This window comes from Dioscorea cayenensis, chromosome 16 (assembly GCF_009730915.1).
Source record: "Dioscorea cayenensis subsp. rotundata cultivar TDr96_F1 chromosome 16, TDr96_F1_v2_PseudoChromosome.rev07_lg8_w22 25.fasta, whole genome shotgun sequence".
NCBI classification, from domain to species: Eukaryota; Viridiplantae; Streptophyta; class Magnoliopsida; order Dioscoreales; family Dioscoreaceae; genus Dioscorea; species Dioscorea cayenensis.
The window spans coordinates 5,748,360-5,770,269 of NC_052486.1; the positions used below are offsets into that span (position 1 = coordinate 5,748,360).

A 21,910-nucleotide genomic window follows, 5' to 3' on the forward strand; every position below is an offset into this window, starting at 1 on the left:
GGAGGTACCTTAGGTAGCAAGACCCCCGATGAGGCTCGTCAATTGATTGATGAAATGGGGTTAAATAGCTACCAGTGGAACGCTAGGGAGAAGAAAAAGGTAGCCGGTCTCCATGAAATTGATGCAGTAACTTCATTGGCGGCCCAAGTGGAGAGTTTGAGTAAGAAGCTAGATCTTATAGCTTCGAATAGAGTTGCGGTCGTGACCTATTGCACTGGTTGTGGTGGAGGCCATGCTTCCTCCGATTGCCCAATCGTCATTGGTGATGTTTCTTTAGTTGAGAACGTTGACTTTGTAGGTAATGGCATGAGACCTCAAGGGAATCCATACAGCAACACCTACAATTCAGGTTGGCAGAATCATCCCAATTTTTCATGGAGTAATCAAGGACCACAGAAGACCATGGGAACATCAGGTTTCCAACAACAACAACAAGCCCCTCAAGTGGAAAACAGAATTTCATGCTTGGAAACCCGAATGCCGGATTTGGAGAAGCACTTGGCTAGATTTGTTCAATCGGCAAATACAAGGTTTGAATCAGTCGAGGCTACACTTCGCAATCACACCGCCTCCTTGCACAACCTTGAAAATCAGGTGGGGCAAATTGTGAAGTCTCTCTCCGAAAGGCCACATGGAAGTTTACCAAGAAACACGGAAACCAATCCTAGAGAACATGTGAAGGCGATCACTTTGAGAAGTGGTCATGAGGTTGAAGGGAGGCTTTAGAGTGAAAAGCCGAAAGAACATGCACCCGAGGTTGTAGAGGTTGAGGAGGGAGTAAACAAAGAGAAAGAGATGGCACCCCCACCATTCAAGCCAAGAATCCCTTACCCCTCTAGATTGAAGAATGACCAAGGGGATGAACAGTATAAGAAGTTCCTGAATCTGTTCAAGCAACTCCACATCAATATTCCTTTTGTAGAGACATTGGCTCAAATGCCTAAGTACGCAAAGTTCCTGAAACCCCTATTGACCAACAAGAGGAAATTGGAGGAGAGTGCTTCAGTGGTGCTAGATGCTTCATGCTCGGCGGTGTTGCAATAGAACATGCCGAACAAGAAGAAAGACCCTGGAAGCTTCATCATTCCGTGTGACATCAGCAACTTAGGTGAGGAAATGGCATTGGCGGATTCAGGGGCAAGTATCAACGTCATGCCATATACTTTCTTCCAAAAGCTAGGCTTAGGAGAGCCTAGGCCTACTCGGATGACTTTACAATTGGCATACCGAACGGTATGACATCCGAGAGGCATCATTAAAGACGTGCTTGTCAAGGTGGACAAGTACATTTTTCCGGTTAACTTTGTAGTGCTAGATGTCGATGAGGATACGGATGTACCCTTGATACTTGGGAGACCGTTCTTGCGGACTTCAAAAGCATTGATTGACATGGACGACGGAGAGCTCACATTGAGAGTTGGAGATGACAAGCTCACATACCGCCTTGCTGAAGCCATGCGGCATTCTCTTGATTTCGATGACACTTTATACTTTCTAGACACTACTGATGAGCTTGTTGATGAATATGTGCAGGAAATGTTCAACCCAGATTGATATAAAGGTTTGTTCGACCAAGAGGAGAGCAATGAAGAAATAATGATGCTTGGTTCGACTGGAGAAGAAACATCTACCCCGGGGATCTTGAAGACGGTGCTCCGGAAAATGAAGAGGGCTCGGAGACGCCACTGAAAACGCTCCAAGATTGTTAGAGACGTACATGAGACAAGGAAGTTGGACGAACCATTGCTAGGTGGTCCGAAGCCCAAGAGTACACCCTCTACCATCAAGAGACTTTGCTCATCATGCTTTCAAGCCATGGGTAAGAGGGCAACCTTCATTTATGAACCCCCGTGAGGTAAGAAAGATACGTCAAGCTTAGTGACGTTAAACAAGCACTTCTTGGGAGGCAACCAAAGTGTTTATTGTTCTCGCACCTTTTAGTTTAGTTTGTTTTCATGAATAAGCTGTTAAGTGGGTGTTTCAATTTTTAAGTGCTTGTGCTGCAATTTTGTTGTGGGTTTTTAAAAGAACTCATTGTGTGTTTTGTTGAGAGTTGGCGAAGTTTGGTCATTTGAGTTCTATTTCGTGTTTTTATCTGGTAAATTTTGCATAATATAGCACGCTCTGAGTGTGTAAACAAGTTCAGAATAGTTCTGCAGAGCCTGCAGGTTTTTCTAAGTCATCCAGAGAAAATACACGGGCGTGTGCAATTTCCACGCGCCCGTGGGTGTATACTGCGAGCTCATCCAGAGAAGGCACAGGGGCGTGCGGCTGCCCCTGTGAATGACCATGCAACTGACGCACGCCCGTGGGTAATTTTCACACGGGCCTGTAAACTCCTGCAGAGTTAGGCAGATTTTCCCGAGAACACACAGGAGCGTGGGCTCGCCCCTGTGGGTGACCTTGTGAACCACACACGGGCGTGGGTAATTTCCGCACGCCCATGCGAATCTCTGTAGGGTGTTCCATCAATCCCGAGAAAACACAGGGGCGTGCATCTGCCCCTGTGGGTCGGGCGCACGGGCGTGGGTAATTTCCGCACGCCCATGTGAGAGCAGTCAGAGTCAAAGTAGCGTTTTCCCGAGAAAGCATAGCGACGTGTGTACGCCCATGTGGCGCTCTCGAAGTGAGGCGCACAGGCCTGGGTAATTTCCACACACCCGTGGGGATACACAGAATTCCAAGAGACGTGATTTTCTCCTTAAAAACCTTGTGATCCATCTCATTCTTCATCTCCAGTCTCCGAAAAATGGTTCTCAATCATCTTTCCGACCCTTCATCGCTGTTTGGATGAATTTTCTTCGCAAATCTTACCGAATTTCAGAAGTTTTCATATTCATCTCTTCGATATGGCACCTCGCCCGAAGAAGAACGAAGTGAAGCGCCTCAGACTCACCTCACCCGAGCCGATACATGTGGAACTCTCGAACCCCGAGCATCAGGCTCGCTTCGAGAGACTTTCATCACTTGGGTTTGGTCAGACTTGCTTCGCGAATGTACAAGTGCTTCGAGATATTCAGCAGGGTGACGAGGTAATTAATGAGTTTGATGAGATGCTGGTAGTGCAAAGCTAGAGGAAGCTGCTGACAATTAGTGAGCAAGCTTACCACGCACTAACGCTAAAGGTTTTAGCGTCCTTTGAGTTTCAATTGCTGCATGGGAGAGTTGACAATATAGAGGCGATACAGTTTTGGGCATTCGGACATCCATCCTCCATGAGCGTCACTGAGTTTTCGATTAGGACGGGCCTGTACGATGTTGCTTATACAGGTACCGTGGAGTATGGCCGACTACCAGTAGACTTTTTAGTGTCAGTCACTCCATATCATGCGTACAGGATTTTGTGTTAACCACAACTAAGCCCTAGATACTAAGATCACCTCAACGCTTCACTCCGTTGCACGCACAACTAAGCCACAGCGGAGGGTCATCCCTTAGACCATTCCATCTATTATGGCCGCAAAGAACTCGAGGAACGGAGGTAGAATCTATCACGCCGGAGGGGAAAGGGGACGATCCTGTACCTCTCGACTCACCCTCTCAACCATCTCCAACCTAGCTTTGTCTAACGCTCATGGTGTGTCACTCACTCACAAGGTTACCAACAAGAACTCTCAACCCTAGTGTCACTCTAGGGAAAATGTTCATACAATCAAGCATTCAAGGTTGGAACTCACAACAAACATCAATTAATTGAAATCATAATAAAGAGATTCAATGAAACAAATACATCCTAGGGTTCACAAATGCCCAAGTACCCACTAGGGGTTTAGCTCTCCATGGAGCTAAGTACAATCAAAGAAATAGAATGTAAAAGCAATGAATCCATAGAGAAACCCCCTCGAAAGTTGTGTTGATGGTCTTGTGGAAAGTCCTCTACTCATTGTCCAAAAATTTCCTTGTCCGGTATAGGATACGCCCCGATGGAAGCTCCCCTACCAACCTTCTTCCAAAGGAATGACAATGTCGGAGCCATAGAACCTCTCCAAAACCCTAGTCAATACCTCTCAAAACCCTCGCCGAAACCCTCTCTCAATTTGGGGAAAAGATGGAAAAATAATACTGAAATCGGGGCTAAAATTGGCTTTAAATCGAGCTGGAATCGGGCATCCACACGGTCCACTTCCACCTGGACCAAAGGGTTAGGTCTATAATTAGGAAGAGATTTATCACTTGGAATCTCTAGAGCTCATTGCAACTCTATTCGAGTGAGAGATTGAGAGGTTATCTAATCTCTCCTCGGAGACATGTATATAGTTAGGCATAGTTGACCTTAGATTTGGGACTATGTATTTAAGGTTTTCCACGACTCACCATTGCATTGATTAGGAAGCATAATAGAGGGTTCTTGTACTTGAAACAATTGTCCTAGGTGGAGCATTATTCGAGTACCCCATCTTTATCGATTGCCTTACCTCCTCCTTTACTCGTGCTCTCTTACTTGTTGTTTTTACTTTAGAGAATTGAATCATTGCCACACTTATCACTACTGATTTTTCACATAACTAAGAAGCGGATTAAGTGTTTTTATTCCCTACTCCCTGTGGATTCGATACCCGCTCATCCGGGATTATTACTTCGACAAACCTGTGCACTTGTGGGATATATGCAAGGGGAACTTGTCAAGTTTTTGGCGCTGTTGCCAGGGAGTAGGCATTTAGAGATACTTTGCACTTTGTTTTCTTAGCTATTTCACCATACATTCTATTTCTTATCTTCTTATTCTATCATCGTTCTGATTTCTTTTTCTTTCTTTTTGGGTGCAGCTCCAGGTTATGACCTGAGGGAATCCCTCAATATTGATTGAAGGAGATCCTGAGCTTGAACGTACACTTAGAAGAAAAGGGAAAGAGCCTGTGCAAGAACAGTCTAATTTAACTAATTTGGAAGTGGAAGAATTTGAAAACATGGTAGAACAGAATGAGTAACAGTGAGCATTATCCAATTATGCCAGACCTTCAGTATTGGGGACACAGTCGAGTATTGTGCGTCCCCCGATTACAGCTTAGAACGTCGACCTGAAGCCGGCATTCATCCACATGTTGCAACAATCCGCACAATTCAATGGTTTCGCTGATGAAGATCCAAACAGTCATATGGAGAGCTTTCTTGAGGTGTGTGATATGTTGAATATAAACGGGGTCACGGATGATGCAATCAAGTTGCGAGCCTTCCCATTTTCCCTAAAGGAGAGAGTGAAGCAGTGGCTATACTCATTACCTAGAGCATCAATTACCATGTGGGAGAAGATGGTAGAAGCTTTTCTGGCCCGTTATTTCCCTCCCAGAAAATCAGCAAAGCTTAGGAATGAGATCTCATTCTTTATTCAGTTGGAATTGGAGTCTCTATTCGAGACATCGGAAAGGTTCAAGGAGCTCCTGAGAAAGTGCCCGCAACATGGATTCCCGGAGTGGATGATTGTTCAGACCTTTTATAATGGTTTAAACGTGAGTACAAGGCAACTCTTGGATGCAGCAACAGGAGGTACCTTAGGTAGCAAGACCCCCGATGAGGCCCGTCAGTTAATTGAAGAAATGGGGTTAAACAGCTACCAATGGAATGCTAGGGAGAAGAAAAAAGTGTCCGGTCTCCATGAAATAGATGCGGTAACTTCATTGGCGGCTCAAGTGGAAAATTTTAGTAAGAAGTTAGATCTTCTAACTTCAAATAGAGTGGCGGCCATGACTAATTGCACCGGGTGTGGTGGAGGACATTCTTCCTCCGATTGCCCGATTTCTATCGGTGATGTTTCTTCGGTGAAGAACATTAATTTTGTAGGTAATGGCATGAGACCTCAAGGAAACCCATATAGCAATACCTACAATCCGGGTTGGAAGAATCATCCCGATTTCTCATGGAGTAATCAGGGTCCACAAAAGCCTATGGGGCAACCGGGTTTCCAACAACAATAACAAGCCCCTCAGGTAGAAAATAGAGTCTCCGGTTTGGAAACCTGAATGAATGACATAGAGAAACACTTAACTAGATTTGTCCAATCTACAAATACAAGGTTTGAATCAGTCGAGGCTACACTTCACAACCACACCGCCTCTTTGCATAACCTTGAAAATCAGGTGGGGCAAATTGCGAAGTCTCTCTCTGAAAGGCCACATGGAAGCTTGCCGAGCAATACAGAGACCAACCCTAGAGAGCATGTGAAGGCGATCACTTTGAGAAGTGGTCATGAGGTTGAAGGTAGGCTTTCGAGTGAGGACCCAAAAGAACACGCACCCGAGGTTATAGAGGCAGAAGAGGGAACAAGCAAAGAGAAAGAGGTGGCACCCCCACCTTTCAAGCCAAGAATCCCTTATCCCTCTAGATTGAAAAATGAGCAAGGGGATGAACAGTACAAGAAGTTCCTGAGTATGTTCAAGCAACTCCACATCAATATTCCTTTTGTTGAGGTATTGGCCCAAATGCCTAGGTATGCGAAGTTCTTGAAAGACTTGTTGACTAATAAGAGGAAGTTGGAGGAAAGTGCTTCAGTGATTTTAGATGCTTCATGCTCGGCGGTATTGCAAAAGAACATGCCGAACAAGAAGAAAGACCCAGGAAGCTTCATCATTCCGTATAATATTGGCAATCTAGGTGAGGAAATGGCATTGGCGGACTCAGGGGCCAGTATCAACGTTATGCCATACACCTTCTTTCAAAAGCTAGGCATGGCCGCGCCTAGGCCTACTCGGATGACTTTGCAACTATCGGACTGAACAGTGCAACATCCGAGAGGCATCATTGAAGACGTGCTTGTCAAGGTGGACAAGTACATTTTTCTGGTTGACTTTGTATTGCTAGACATCGATGAGGATTCGGATGTACCTTTCATACTTGGGAGACCATTCTTGCGGACTTCCAAGGCATTGATTGACATGGACGGCGGAGAGCTAACTTTGAGGGTTGGAGATGACAAGCTCACATACCGCCTTGCTGAAGCCATGCGGCATTCTCTTGATTTAGATGATACTTTATACTTTCTAGACACTACTGATGAGATTATTAATGAATACATGCAGGAAATGTTCAATCCGGACCCATACGAGGGTTTGTTCGACCAAGAGGAGGATTATGAAGAAGTAATGATGCTTGGTTCAACGGAAGAAGTACCATCTATCCCGGGTATCTTGAAGAAGGTGCTCCGGAAAATGAAGAGGGCTAGGAGACGCCACCGGAAACACTCCAAAGCTATTGGAGACGTCCGTAAACCGAAGGAGTTGGATGAACCATCACTAGGTAGTCCGAAGCCCGATAATTCACCCTCTATCCTCAAGAGACTTTGCACATCATGCTTTCAAGTCATGGGTAAGAGGGCAACCTTCATCTATGTACCCCTGTGAGGTAAGACAAGGTACGTCAAGCTTAGTAACGTTAAACAAGCTCTTCTTGGGAGGCAACCCAAGTGTTTACTATTTTCTTATCTTCTAGTTTAATTTGTTTGCATGAATAATTTGTTAAGTGTTGGTGTCTTGATTTTTAGATTCTTGTGCTGAGATTTTCTTGAGGGCTTTAAGTATTCATCGTGTGTTTTGATGTGGAATTGGCGAAGTTATGTCGTTTGAGCTTTATTCCATGTTTTTTGCTGGTAAAACTTGCATACTAGGGCAGGCTCTGAGTGTGTAAACATGTTCAGAAACTTTCTACAGAGCTTGTAGGTTTTTCTAAGGCATCCAGTGAAAATGCACAGTCGTGTGAAATTTCCGCAGGCCCGTGTATTTGAATTGCGAGCTCATCTAGAGAAGGCACAGGAGCGTGCGGCTGCCCCTGTGAACGACCATGCGAATATCGCACGCCCGTGGATAATTTTCGCACAGGCGTGTGATTTCCTGCAGAGTTTGTCAAAATTATCCCGAGAACTCACAGGAGCGTGAAGTCGCACCTGTGGGTGACCTTGTGAAAATAGCACGGGCGTGGTTAATTTCCGCACGCCCGTGCGAAACTCTGCAGAGGAGTTCTCTCCATCCCGAGAAGCCACAAGGGCGTGCGATCACCCTTGTGAGCTGGGCCTGTGAATGCCCACAGTCGTGCAGACTTTCCGCACGGGCGTGTGGAACACTTAGCGATTTTTCTCAGATTTCCAGAGAAGCCACAGGGGCGTGCGGCTGCCGCTGTGGGTCGGGCGCACGGGCGTAGGTATTTTCTGCACGCCCATGTGAGAGTGTTCAAAGTCAGTGAGAGTTTTTCCTGCGAGCGCCCAGGGGCGTGCACCTGCCTCTGTGAAGCTCTCCTGTGGGGGCGCACGGGCGTGGGTAATTTCCGCACGCCCGTGTGGATATACAGAACGGCAAGAAGCGCGAGTTCTTTTTAAAGAATAGTCGTTTCTCTTCTCCCTCACACCCTCCATTCGTCTGGGAGCACTTTCACATCAACCCCCGACCTCCTAGCACCGATTTGGTAGGATTGTTGCAAGGTTTTTCGGTCAATTCGTAGTTCTTTCATTTTAACTCGTCGGTAAGCCGTATTTATGACTTCCTTCATCAATTCATGATTTTCATAGATGAATCTGGTTAATATTGCTTCGTTTCTTTAATTAGATAGATGATTTATGTTTAGAACAAAGTTAGAAGTATTTTTAAGTTGTATTTTTGGATTCTTGTGGCGCGGCAGTGCGGTTTGCATGCCCCGTGGATCCACACGGGCGTGCGGAAATTCCACACGACCGTATGGATTTCTGTAGTGTTAGTTTATCAACTTGTTTGATCGATTTTGTTTCAAATTTTGCAGATTATGGCACCTCGGTCGAAGAAGCAAGTTGATAAGAGGCTGCGTGAGTCATCCTCTGAGTCATCCCTTGAGCCTGAGAGCATGATTTTCGCGATTCCAGAGTATCAGGTTCACTATGAGTGCTTGTCGAGACTCCGGTTCGGACAGACTTGATTCCTGGACGCGAGTATACTGAGAGATCTACAGCAGGGAGATGAGTTCACTGATGAGGTCGAGGATCTCGTTTCAGCAGGTGGTTTGCGGCAGTTATTGACGATTAAAGAGCCAGCCATCCGAGAGTTTGCATTGGAGGTGCTATCATCATTCGAGTTTGATAGATTGTACGCAAGCTTCGACATTTTGGATGCCATTCAGTTTAGAGCACTTGGACACCACCATTGCTTGAGCATCACTCAGTTTTTAGTTATGCTTGGCTTGTATGAGGAGGCATTCACAGACACTGAGGAGTACTCTCAGTTACCGACTGATTATCCCAGAGCTTTGAGCCCGCAGAGAGCTTACAGGACACTATGTGGTCAGGGTCAGTACGAGCCGGGGGTATCCAAGGCCATGTGCCTTTCTCTACCTGCATACCGATACTTACATGCCATCATGAGCAGATCAGTGAATGGCCGTGGTGATCGCACTGGCATTCTGAGCCGGCAGGAGCTTCTATACTTGTACTCGATGGTGCAGTGCATACCGATTCACTTAGGACAAATCATGGCAGAGTACATCAGACATCAGGGGCATTATGCTAGATTGGGAGCGATCTTCTCGGGCCCCTACATTATGAGATTAGTGCTGGGCATGGGTCTCTTGGATTCGATTCGTGGAGCTGAGAAGACTGGTATACCTAACCCCCCGAGTTTAGAGACACTGAGATTGATGGGCATAGTCCGTAGAGTTCGGACAGGGGTTTATGCGTTGCTGCTACCAGCTCCAGAGATTGTTGAGGGCGAGGGTGATCATGCCGAGGCTTCCCAGCCTGCTCCCTAGCCTCAGTCATCACCGATGGAGACTGAGGCACCTTCGCTGGCAGAGGACACTCCCCTCGTACGTATGTTTTGACCATCTCGATCCCATGGTCGCTTCGAGAGGCTTATGAGTGCGGTGGGAGTGATGCGGACAGAGGTGGCTGAGGCTCGAGCAGAGATTGCCGAGATTAGGTCTACGCAGGCCACTCAGTACACAGAGTTCACGGTACGTTTTGATGTATTACAGCAGATCTTAGAGCGAGACGTCGCCTCCTCATTTGTCTTGCGACCGATGACTCCTCAGCCCCCCTCGAAATCTCCTGCACCCCCATCTCCTATACCAGCACCGGTGGATCCACCTTATGTTTCCCCTCCACCAGCAGTAGCAGAGAAGCTGACAGAGCGTGACACAGACATTTGACTTTATTTTTTTTGCATTTTCTTTATTTTGCATTTTATTTTAGACTTGATTCACTCAGAAAGGATTCTCCTTCTGAGTTTATTTTGATTTTGCATCTCAAGTTTTATTCATTGTCTATCTTTTATATATACTCAAGTTGTTTTTGTTTTGTTGAGCTTCACTGAACCCCCTCGTGTATGCGTGCAGATGGTCTTGTCATCATGGGAATTGAGACTTTGTCATGGGCACGGCCAAAGTGCTTTGGCACTTGACCGTGTGAGCTTCACAACCCATCGGAACATTACTCCCAAGGACTTAGCTCCATCAAACGTGACACTAGGAGTCAGGGGAGTATTGTTTTGATTGCTTCTCCCACATATATTCTTCATTGATATACATTATAAGTGAGCTTGCATGTGTACATTGGGGATAATGTACAACTTAAGTGTGGGGGAGGGGGTTTCATAGTGCATATATCTTTTATATTAGTTTTGATTGTTATACATGCTCACATAGCCAATGGAGGTTCACCTTAGTTGCAATGATTGTATTCTTGAGTTTAGGAGAATTTTTAACATTGAATGTTTTCATGCTCTAGTTCTTGCTTGAATTTCTAGGAATTTTTACCCAATTGACATTTGTTGCACTACTCTATCTTTAAACTCTTTTAGAAACTCATGTTTGATGTTAAAGGGACTAGTTATAGTTGTGTTTTGTGTAAAAAAAAATGGAAAATGAAAAGAAAGAACAAAATAGTTTTATTGTTTATTTGTGCTTGTTGGGTGGAAAGAGCTACCACCTATGTAGTATGAAGCTACTCTCATAAGTCGGATACTAGTTATTGCAACTATATTTGAGTGCGAGGTTGAGAGGTTATCTAATCTCTCCTCCGGGACATGTATAGAGTTAGGCATAGTAGACCTTAGATTTGGGACTATGTATTTAAGGATTTCCATGACTCACCATTGCATTGATTAGAAAGCATAATAGGGGGTTCTTGCACTTGAAACAATTGTCTTAGGCGGAGCATTATCCGAGTACCCCATCTTTATCGATTGCCTTACCTCCTCCTTTACTCGTGCTCTCTTACTTGTTTTTACTTTTGAGAATTGAATCATTATCACACTTATCACTACTGATTTTTCACATAGCTAAGAAGCGGATTAAGTGTTTTTATTCCCTACTCCCTATGGTTGTGATATCCGCTCATCCGGGATTATTACTTCGACAAACCCGTGCACTTGCGGGATATACGCAAGGGGAGCTTGTCAGCTCTCTTGCTGTTGAAAGCTCGATCCTAGTCTGCATGATAATTCCATCCTCTTTATGTTTTTCTTCTTTTTAGTGTTTCTTCTTACCAACTAATTCTTGATCTACTAGACATTAGAGGAGCAATTAGTACTAGAAGTCCAGTCCCTGAGGTTCAAGTATATTATAAGAAGCATGGGATCCACTAGTGTCTATGAGTTCTTAAATCATGTATTTCTATGTACTTGTCCCTTTAGAAAAAAAATTGTTTGTATTTGTGATTAGTATGTTTCTTGGTACTCTATTGTCAGGTTTATGGTATTATTACTTCCTCTATGTCATATTTATGTATCATACTTTGCATATTCTCTATTTGTAATTATTGTTTTGTGCTGCTTCATTCCAGGAGATTACAGGACTTGTTGCAACTTGAGAGTTGAGTGACGTGTATCCCTCCTCGGGTTGTCATGGTGGTTGTTACATGTCGGTCCCATGGGACGGGGTGGGATATGATCTATTCTTGAGATAAGAAGAACGTTATGTGAAAGTAAATAATGACTCAACTTCTTCACTGCAAACACCATTGAGAGGCAATTTTTTGATAGGTGTATATCAATTTTCAGCGTCCACTAACATCCTATTGATGTAGTATAGGGTGTTCTCCTTACACTCTTCATTCTCTTCACTAAGTAGAGCTCCAAGAGATCCGTCCAAAGCTATTGTATATAAGATCAATGTCTTTCCTGTAACTAGCACTGCTAAAACTAGTGGATTCAGTAGGTAACACTTGTTTTTTAAAAAGCCTTTTGACATTCTTCATCTCACCTAAATGTTGTGTTTTTCTTTACTAAATTTGAAAATTCTTATGTCTACCTGAAAGGTTGGCGATGAACATTCAAATATATGTAAGGCATCCTTCGAAATACCTCAACTATTTCAATGTCTTTGGACATGCCATTTCCATGATTGATTTAATTTTAAACGGGTTAGTCTCTATTCCTTGGTGTCTCATAATAAACCTTAGGAACTTTCCAGACAATACCCTAAATACACATTTCATGGGATTCATCTTTAATTTGTATTTTCTTACGATCAAACATGATTTTCAAGTCATTAAAGTGTTGATCACTTGAGTGTGTCATTACCACAAAGTCATTTAAATAGCATTCCACAACTTTGTGAGTTAAGTCATCAAAGATCTTAGTCATAGCTATAGCAATTGATAGGTGCTTGTGTGTAAGTAATATGAAGTATTTTTTTCTTACATTGAGCATTACTTTTCTCAGACGTTATTGCTCATTCTTGTGTATATGTGCTCATTTGTGCATATAGGGTTGTAGAGATAATTGTGGAGGAAAGGAACCAAAAGTAGGTCATGGATGCATTTGTTGATGAAGTCTTAAAATGAACAAAAGTGAAGACATAAGTTGTGCTCAAAGACATGTGAGTGTGTGCCAACCTCTATTATGCTATAGTGGACATGCTAATTGGAGGGGCACAAACGCAGTCACACTCATGTGTTCCGACTTCTGCAATACTAGCAAGATTTTTGTCAATGTGGTTTTGTGGAAGATACAACGCGATCTACTGCATGGATGTGTGCCTAACCATGTGGCCTCGATGAAAAGCATGGATTGGGGAGTATTTTGGTGAAGTACTGTAGCAGTTATTGTAGCAAATCAATGCAGCAAAATCATTGTAGTTGTTACTGTTCACAGCTCGCAGGAAATCAACTTCTGGAAATCACAAGGGGGTATGGAAATTCTGCACACCCGTGTGGATGCCCGATTCTAGCCCCTTATGAAAGCCGCGATTTCAGATGTTTTAAAGGATCCTTTTCCAAACTTTTTCGCATTTTTTCTGCATCATTGGAGGTGCTCACGGCTTTGGTTTGGAGAGGCTTTGGCTAGATTTTTAGAGTAATTCTACGGCCTTCAACATCGCGTTTGTTCAAAAGAGAGTTATTGGTGGAGTTTTCGTCGGCATCAATTCGGCGAGGTGTGCCCTAGGCTTGAAAAGGAACCCTTGGAGAAGATGAGGCAACTCCACAAGACCATCGATACGAACTACGAGGGGTTTTTTCTTTTGGATTGCATGCTTTTACATTCGATTTCATTATTGATTGTATCTTGCTCCATGGAGAGCTAAACCCCAAGTAGGTGCTTGGACTTGTAAACCTTATGATGATTTTGTTTCATTGACTGTTGTTTTGCTTCTTTAATTGATGTTTTAATTGAGTTCCAACCTTGAATGCTTGTTGTATTGATTTTCTCTTAGAGTAACACTAGGGTTGAGAATCTATCTTGGTAATCCTCATGGATGAGTGATACACCATGAGGGTTAGACAAAGCATGGCTAGAGAGGGTCGAGAAGATGAGTGGAGAGTTAGCGGAACGTCCCCTTTTTCTTCCGATGTGATTTATCCTACCTCCACATTCCAAGAGTTCTTTGCGGTCATGATAGAGTGATGTGCTAAGAGACAAACTCCGCTGGGGCTTAGTTGCATAAGAAACAGAGTAAAGCGTTGAAGTAATCCTTAGTGTTGGGGCTATATTGTAACTTGGGGTCTTTCGCCTGGACCAAAGGGTTAGATCTATAGTAGGGAATAGGATTTATCACATGGAGTTCGCAGAGCTTCTTCCAACCCCACACAGTGTGAGGCGTCGAGAGTATCCCTTTCTGCTGGGGCATAGTGTGAGGGTTAGTCATGGTTGACCTTAGGGTTAGTACCGTGTATCTTAGGATTTCCATGACTCATTAGACATTAGTTATGAGGCATAATGAGGAGCCTTACACTTGAAACAATAATCCTAGGATGAGCAATATTCGGGTACCCCATTTTCTATTAATTGCCTCCTTATTCCCATTGAGTCTCTTCCTTCTTTTTAGTATTTTCATTTACACTAATATTGTTCATACAACTCTTGAATCACCTTCACCATAGTTGGTCAAGCAATTCTGGTGTTTTCATGCACTATTCCCTGTGGATATGACTACCCACTAACTAGGGTAGTTTATTACTTCGGCAACTCATATACTTAGGGTACACACACGCAAGGGGTGTGTCAAGTTTTTGGTGCCACTGTAGGGGAATAGGCATTTTGGAAGCATTTTGCACTTTTCTATTTTAGCTATTCATCACTTCATTTCACACTTCCTTATTCTTCCATCATTCTGATTTGTTTTTCTTTTTGTGGTTGCAACTCCAAGTTATGACCTGAGAAAATCCTTCTACTTTAGTTGAAGTTGATCTAGATATTGGAAAGAGAATTCATAGAAGGGGAAAAGAACCTGTGCAATAATAGTCAAATCAAGCTGAGATAGAAGGTGAAGGGTTTAATAATATGGCAGAACAGAATGAGTAGCAAAGGACAATTTCAGATTATGCCAAACCCGTAATTCTTGGCACGTAGTCAAGTATTGTGTGGTCACCGATTATGGCTCAGAATTTTGAGCTCAAGCTAGGCTTCATCCAGATGTTATAGCATTTATCACAATTTAATGGTTTGGATGATGAGGATCCAAACCATCACATTAAAAACTTTTTGGAAGTGTGCGACATGCTCAAGATTAATGGTGTTAGATGCTATCAAGTTAAGGGCCTTCCCATTTTCCTTGAAAGGGATAGGAAAGCGATGGCTACATTCATTACCTAGAGCATCGATCACTACATGGGAGGAGATGGTAGAAGCTTTTCTTGCCTGATATTTTCCTCCCCGAAAATCTGCAAAGCTTAGGAATAAAATATCCTATTTTGTGCAAACAGAATTGGAGTCTCTTTTTGAGACATGGGATAGGTTGAGCTCCTGTGGAAATGTCCTCAATATTTGTTCCCCGAGTGGATGATTATTCAAACTTTCTATAGTGGTTTGAACCCAAGCATGAAGCAATTACTTGATACTGCAGCAGGAGGTACTGATAAGTGCTTGTGCGATATGAATGCGAAGCGTTCTTTCCTTATGTTGAGCATTACTTTTCTCGGGTTTTTACACTAATATGTGTGTTTTTATGTTACTTTTATGCAGGTAGGGTTGTGAAACCAATTATGAAGGAAAGAAGCCAATGTGGATCACAATGCAGCGATTTTGGAGGAAATCTTGCTAAAGTTCAAACGTGAAGATATAAGTTGGGTGTGAGATGCTAGAGTGTGTGCCAACCTCCTCGTATTTGAGTTTGCATAACCATTTGGAGGGGCACAAGGGCAGTTACACTCAAGCACTCCGACTTATGCACATAGAACAAGATTTCCATCAACTTATCTGTTATTGAAGAAGCAAAGCGATCCACGGCATAAACGTGTGCCCGTTTATGTTACCTCATTAAAAAGTGGATTCGGGAGTATTTTGGCAGTTACTGTTCACAGCCGGCCGAAAATCACAATTCCAGAGAATCCACACGGGCATGTGGAAATTACCCACGCCCGTGTGGAAATTCGACAGGGACGTGTAAAAAATCCACAAGACCGTGTGGATGCCCGATTCTAGCCCTATTTAAAGCCGATTTCAGCCACGATTTCAGCATTCGTTTCTCCATCTTTTCCCCAACTTGGGATAGGGTTTCGGCTAGGGTTTTGAGAGGTATTGGCTAAGGTTTTGGAGAGGTCCTACGGCTCCGACATTGTCATTCTTTAGGAAGAAGGTTGGTAGGGGAGTAGGCATTTAGAAATAGTTTGCATTTTGTTTTCTTAGCTATTTTACCAAACATTCTATTTCACATTTCTTCTCTATCAGTGTTCTGATTTGTTTTTTTTTAAAAAAAAATTATAAAAAAAAGAAAAAAAAAGGGGTTTTCTCACATTTTCTTATTCTTCCATCATTCTCATTTCTTTTCTTTTGTCATGCTTTACTTTTTCTTGCACGGATTTTAAATGATGATTGACCCAGTCATTGCTCTATATTTTCAGGTCGAAGCTCTCAGTAGAAAAGTTGATAGAATTGTTACTTCACGACAACAAAACATTCCATGTTACAACGCATATCATCCAATTGAAGTGGGCTACCCAAACTTATTATGGAATAATGGTGAACAACATTGGGAGGCACCTCAAGAGCAATGTCAAAAGGGTGGGATACTTGGAGAGGATGCACTTCAGTTACAAAGAGTATTAGCTAACTTTATTAAAGCATCCGATGTCTGCGTCAAAAATATGGAGACCACACGAAGATGTCATGAAGCCTCCTATAAAAACCTTGAGCATCAATTAGGAGGGATAATTGACACACTCTCCAAGGAACAACAAGTATTTGAGCAAGCAAGTCAAGTTCCTTGTAGAGAAGATGTGGTAGTGAATGACAATGAAGAAGTGGGACGGAACGAGTATGATGTTGTCGAGATCGAGAGGATACAAGAAGAACTGTTCATTCAATATGATGATTGTTTGAGTGGACAGTATGTTTGTGAGCAAGAAATGATGCAAGGAGAGTTGGCGAAGACAGATTGTTTTCAAGTTGAAATTGAAGAAGAAGCAACCCCTAAGGTAATGGAACACGCATCTCCATTTGGGATTGATCAATTCATAAATTGCAAGGAAGAGATTTTGGGTTTGGAAGAAGACGTGGGTAGGAGATTGAAGCCATCCAATGACCCACCTGTGCTAAGCTTGGACAATTCCCAACCCAAATTGTTTCTTTGAAGGCCAAAGGTAAGATGGTTAGACTCTCCAACAAATTTTTCACCCCGGCAAGCAGATTTTTGGTTTAAAGGAAGTTGCTATGCAATGTCTAATCGGGAGGAACATACTCTTTTCAAGCCTCCATAAAGTAAAGAAGAGGTACGTCAAGCTTAGTGACGTAAAACAAGCACTTCTTGGGAGGCAACACAAGTATTTAGTATTTTCTAGTGTCTAGTTTAGTGCTTGCATGAATAAGAGCTTGAGTGTTGGTGTTTTGATTCTTATATGCCATTGCTATGCTTTCCTTGTGCACCGTTGGTGTTATCTTGTGCTTTCATGTGTTTTGGTGAAGTTTTGGTCGTTTGAGCTATTTCTCATGTTTTTCACTTGTAAAACATGCATATTAGGGCAGGCTCTGAGTGTGTAAACATGTTTAGAAATTTTCTGCAGAGCCTATAGATTTTTCTAAGGCATCCAGAGAAAACACACGGGCGTTTGGAATTTATGCACGCCCGTGAATTTGTATTGTGAGCTCATCCAGAGAACGCACAGGGGCGTGCGGCTGCCCCTGTGAACAACCATGCAATTTTCGCACGCCCGTGGGTAATTTCCGCACACCCGTGCGAATCTCTGCAGAGAAGCTCTCTCCATCCAGAGAAGACATAGGGGCGTGCGTTTGCCCCTGTGAGTTGGGCCTACGAATGTCCACGCCCGTGTGGAATTTTTGCACCGGCGTGGTGACAATAATCCCGGGTGAGCGGGTATCAAATCCACAGGGAGTAGGGAATAAAAATACTTAATTCGATTCTTAGCTATGTAAAAGATCAATGATAATGAGTGTGATAATGATTCAATTCTCAACAATAAAAGCAACAAGCAAGAGTGCAAAAATAAAGAAGCGGATAAGGCAATCGATAAAGATGGGGTACCCGGATAATGCTCCACCTAGAATAATTGTTTCAAGTGCAAGAACCCTCTATTATGCTTCCTAATCAATGCAATGGTGAGTCGTGGAAATCCTTAATTACATAGTCCCAAATCTAAGGTCAACTATGCCTAACTCTATACATGTCCCGGAGGAGAAATCGAACAATCTCAACACCTCGCACTTGCATAGAGTTGCAACAAGCTCTAGGGATTCCAAGTGATAAATCTCTTCCTAATTATAGACCTAACCCTTTGGTCCAGGTGGAAGGTCCCTAACCATGATTAAGCCCTAGATACTAAGATCACCTCAACGCTTCTCTCCTTTGCACTCACAACTAAGCTCCAGCGGAGCGTCATCCCTTAGACCATTCACTCTATTATGGCGGCAAAGAACTCGAGGAACGGAGGTAGAATCTATCACGTCGGAGGGGAACGGGGACGCTCCTATACCTCTCGACTCACCCTCTCAATCCTCTCCAACCTAGCTTTGTCTAACGCTCGTGGTGTGTCACTCACTTACAAGGTTACCAACAAGAACTCTCAACCCTAGTGTCACTCTAGGGGAAATTTTCATACAATCAAGCATTCAAGGTTGGAACTCACAATAAACATCAATTTATTGAAAGCATAATAAAGAGGTTCAAAGAAACAAATACATCCTAGGGTTCACATTACCCGACTACCCACTAGGGGTTTAGCTCTCCATGGAGCTAAGTACAATCAAAGAAATAGAATGTAAAAGCAATGAATCCATAAAGAAACCCCCTCGATAGTCAAGTCGATGGTCTTGTGGAAAGTCCTCTACTCGTCGTCCAGGGATTCCCTCGTCCGGTATAGGATATGCCTCGACGGAAGCTCCCCTACCAACCTTCTTCCTAAGGAATGACGATGTCGGAGCCGTAGAACCTCTCCAAAATCTTGGCCAATACCCCTCAAAATCCTAGTATGGATTCAGCCCCGATTTTAGTATTCTTTTCTCCATCTTTTCCCCAACTTGAGAGAGGGCTTCGGCTAGGGTTTTGAGGTGTATTAGCTAGGGTTTTGGAGAGGTTCTACGGCTCTGACATCACGCGTTGTTTGAAAGAAAGTTATTGGGAGAGCGTTCGTCGGCATCGATCCGGCGAGATGTATCGTAGGGCGGATAAAGGATCCCTTGTGACGAGTAGAGGACTCTCCACAAGACCATCGATACGACGGTCGAGGGGGTTTTTCTATGGATTCATTGCTTTTACATTCTATTTCTTTGATTGTATTTAGCTCCATGGAGAGCTAAATCCCTAGTGGGTACTTGGGTATTTGTGAACCTTAGGATGTATTTGTTTCATTGAATCTCTTTATTATACTTTCAATTAATTGATGTTTATTGTGAGTTCCAACCTTGAATGCTTGATTGTATAAACATTTCCCCTAGAGTGACACTAGGGTTGAGAGTTCTTGTTGGTAACCTTGTGAGTGAGTGATACACCATGAGTGTTAGACAAAACTAGGTTCAAGAGGGTTGAGAGGGTGAGTCGAGAGGTACTGGAGCGTCCCCTTTCCCCTCCGACGTGATAGATTCCGTTCCTCGAGTTCTTTGCGGCCATAATAGAGTGAATGGTCTAAGGGATGACCCTCTGCTGGGAATTAGTTGCGAGTGCAACGGAGTGAAGTGTTGAGGTGATCTTATTATCTAGGGCTTAATCGTGGTTAGGGACCTTCCACCTGGACCAAAGGGTTAGGTCTATAATTAGGAAGAGATTTATCACTTTGAATCCCTAGAGCTCATTGCAACTCTATGCGAGTGCGAGGTGTTGAGATTGTTCGATTTCTCCTCCGGGACATGTATAGAGTTAGGCATAGTTGACCTTAGATTTGGGACTATGTAATGAAGGATTTCCACGACTCACTATTGCATTGATTAGGAAGCATAATAGAGGGTTCTTGCACTTGAAGCGATCGTCCTAGGCGGAGCATTATCCGAGTACCGCATCTTTATCGATTGCCTTACCTTCTCCTTTACTCGTGCTCTCTTACTTGTTGATTTTACTTTTGAGAATTGAATCATTATTACACTTATCACTATTGATTTTTCACATAGCTAAGCAGCGGATTAAGTGTTTTTATTCCCTACTCCCTGTGGATTTGATACCCGCTCATCTGGGATTATTACTTCGATAAACCCGTACACTTGCGGCATATACGCAAGGGGACCTTGTCATGTTTTTTTTACCGTTGCCGGGGAATAGGCGTTTAGAGATACTTTGCACTTTGTTTTCTTAGCTATTTCACCATACATTCTATTTCATATCTTCTTATTCTATCATCGTTCTGATTTATTTTTCTTTCTTTTTGGGTGCAGCTCCAGGTTATGACCAGAGGGAATCCCTCAATATTGATTGAAAGGAATCCTGAGCTTGAACGTACACTTAGAAGAAAAGGGAAAGAGACTGTACAAGAACAGTTTAATCTAGCTGATTTGGAAGCGAAAGAATCTGAAAACATGGCAGAACAGAATGAGCAACAAATAACATTATCTGATTATGCCAGACCTTCAGTGTTGGGGACACAATCGAGTATTGTGCATCCCCCGATTACAGCTCAGAACTTTGACCTTAAGCCTGCATTCATCCACATGTTGCAGCAATCCGTATAATTCAATGGTTTGGCCGATGAGGACCCAAACAGTCACAAAGAGAGCTTTCTCGAGGTGTGTGATATGCTGAAGATAAATGCGGTGACGGATGATGCCATCAAATTGAGAGCCTTCCCATTTTCTCTGAAAGGAAGAGCGAAGTAGTGGCTATACTCGTTACCTAGAGGGTCAATTACCACGTGGGAGGAGATGGTAGAAGGTTTTCTAGCCCGTTATTTCCCTCCCGGAAAATTAGCAAAGCTTAGGAACGAGATCTCATCGTTTGTTTAGTTGGAATTGGAGTCTCTATTCGAGACATGGGAAAGGTTCAAGGAGGTCCTGAGAAAGTGTCCGCAACACGGATTCCCGAAGTGGATGATTGTTCAAACATTTTACAATGGTTTGAACCCGAGTACAAGGCAACTCTTGGATGTGACAGCAGGAGGTACCTTAGATAGTAAGACCCCCGATGAGGCCCGTCAATTAATTGAGGAAATGGGGTTAAAAAGCTACCAATGGAATGCTAGGGAGATGACAAGGTCTCCTTGCGTATATCCCGCAAGTGCACGGGTTTGTCGAAGTAATAATCCCGGATGAGCGGGTATCGAATCCACAGGGAGTAGGGAATAAAAATACTTAATTCAATTCTTAGCTATGTAAAAGGTCAATGATAATGAGTGTGATAATGATTCAATTCTCAACAGTAAAAGCAATAAGTAAGTGAGCAAAAGTAAACAAGGGGGTAAGGCAATCGATAAAGATGGGGTACTCGGATAATGCTCCACCTAGAATAATTGTTTCAAGTGCAAGAACCCTCTATTATGCTTCCTAATCAATGCAATTGTGAGTCGTGGAAATCCTTAATTACATAGTCCCAAATCTAAGGTCAACTATGCCTAACTCTATACATGTCCCGGAGGAGAAATGGAACAATCTCAACACCTCGCACTCGCATAGAGTTGCAATGAGCTCTAGGGATTCCAAGTGATAAATCGCTTCCTAATTATAGACGTAACCCTTTGGTCCAGGTGGAAGGTCCCTAACCACAATTAAGCCCTAGATACTAAGATCACCTCAACGCTTCACTCCGTTACACGCGCAACTAAGCCCTAGTGGAAGTTCATCCCTTAGACCATTCACTCTATTATGGCCGCAAAGAACTCGAGGAACGGAGGTAGAATCTATCACGTCGGAGGGGAAAGAGGACACTCCTGTACCTCTCGACTCACCCTCTCAACCCTCTCCAACCTAGCTTTGTCTAACGCTCGTGGTGTGTCACTCACTCACAAGGTCACCAACAAGAACTCTCAACCATAGTGTCACTCTATAGGAAATGGTCATACAATCAAGCATTCAAGGTTGGAACTCACAATAAACATCAATTTATTGAAAGCATAATAAAGAGGTTCAAAGAAACAAATACATCCTAGGGTTCACAA

The 21,910-nt window shown here is 43.3% G+C and overlaps 2 non-coding genes across 2 annotated transcripts; both read right to left on the bottom strand.

Moving 5' to 3' along the window:
* Positions 1 to 5,297: 5,297 nt before the first annotated feature.
* LOC120279675 lies at positions 5,298 to 5,404 on the bottom strand. The gene has a single exon (XR_005541982.1). It is a non-coding gene; the product is annotated as a small nucleolar RNA R71 (small nucleolar RNA).
* A 15,325-nt stretch (positions 5,405 to 20,729) lies between these two features.
* LOC120279781 lies at positions 20,730 to 20,836 on the bottom strand. The gene has a single exon (XR_005542083.1). It is a non-coding gene; the product is annotated as a small nucleolar RNA R71 (small nucleolar RNA).
* Between the last annotated feature and the right edge of the window lie 1,074 nt (positions 20,837 to 21,910).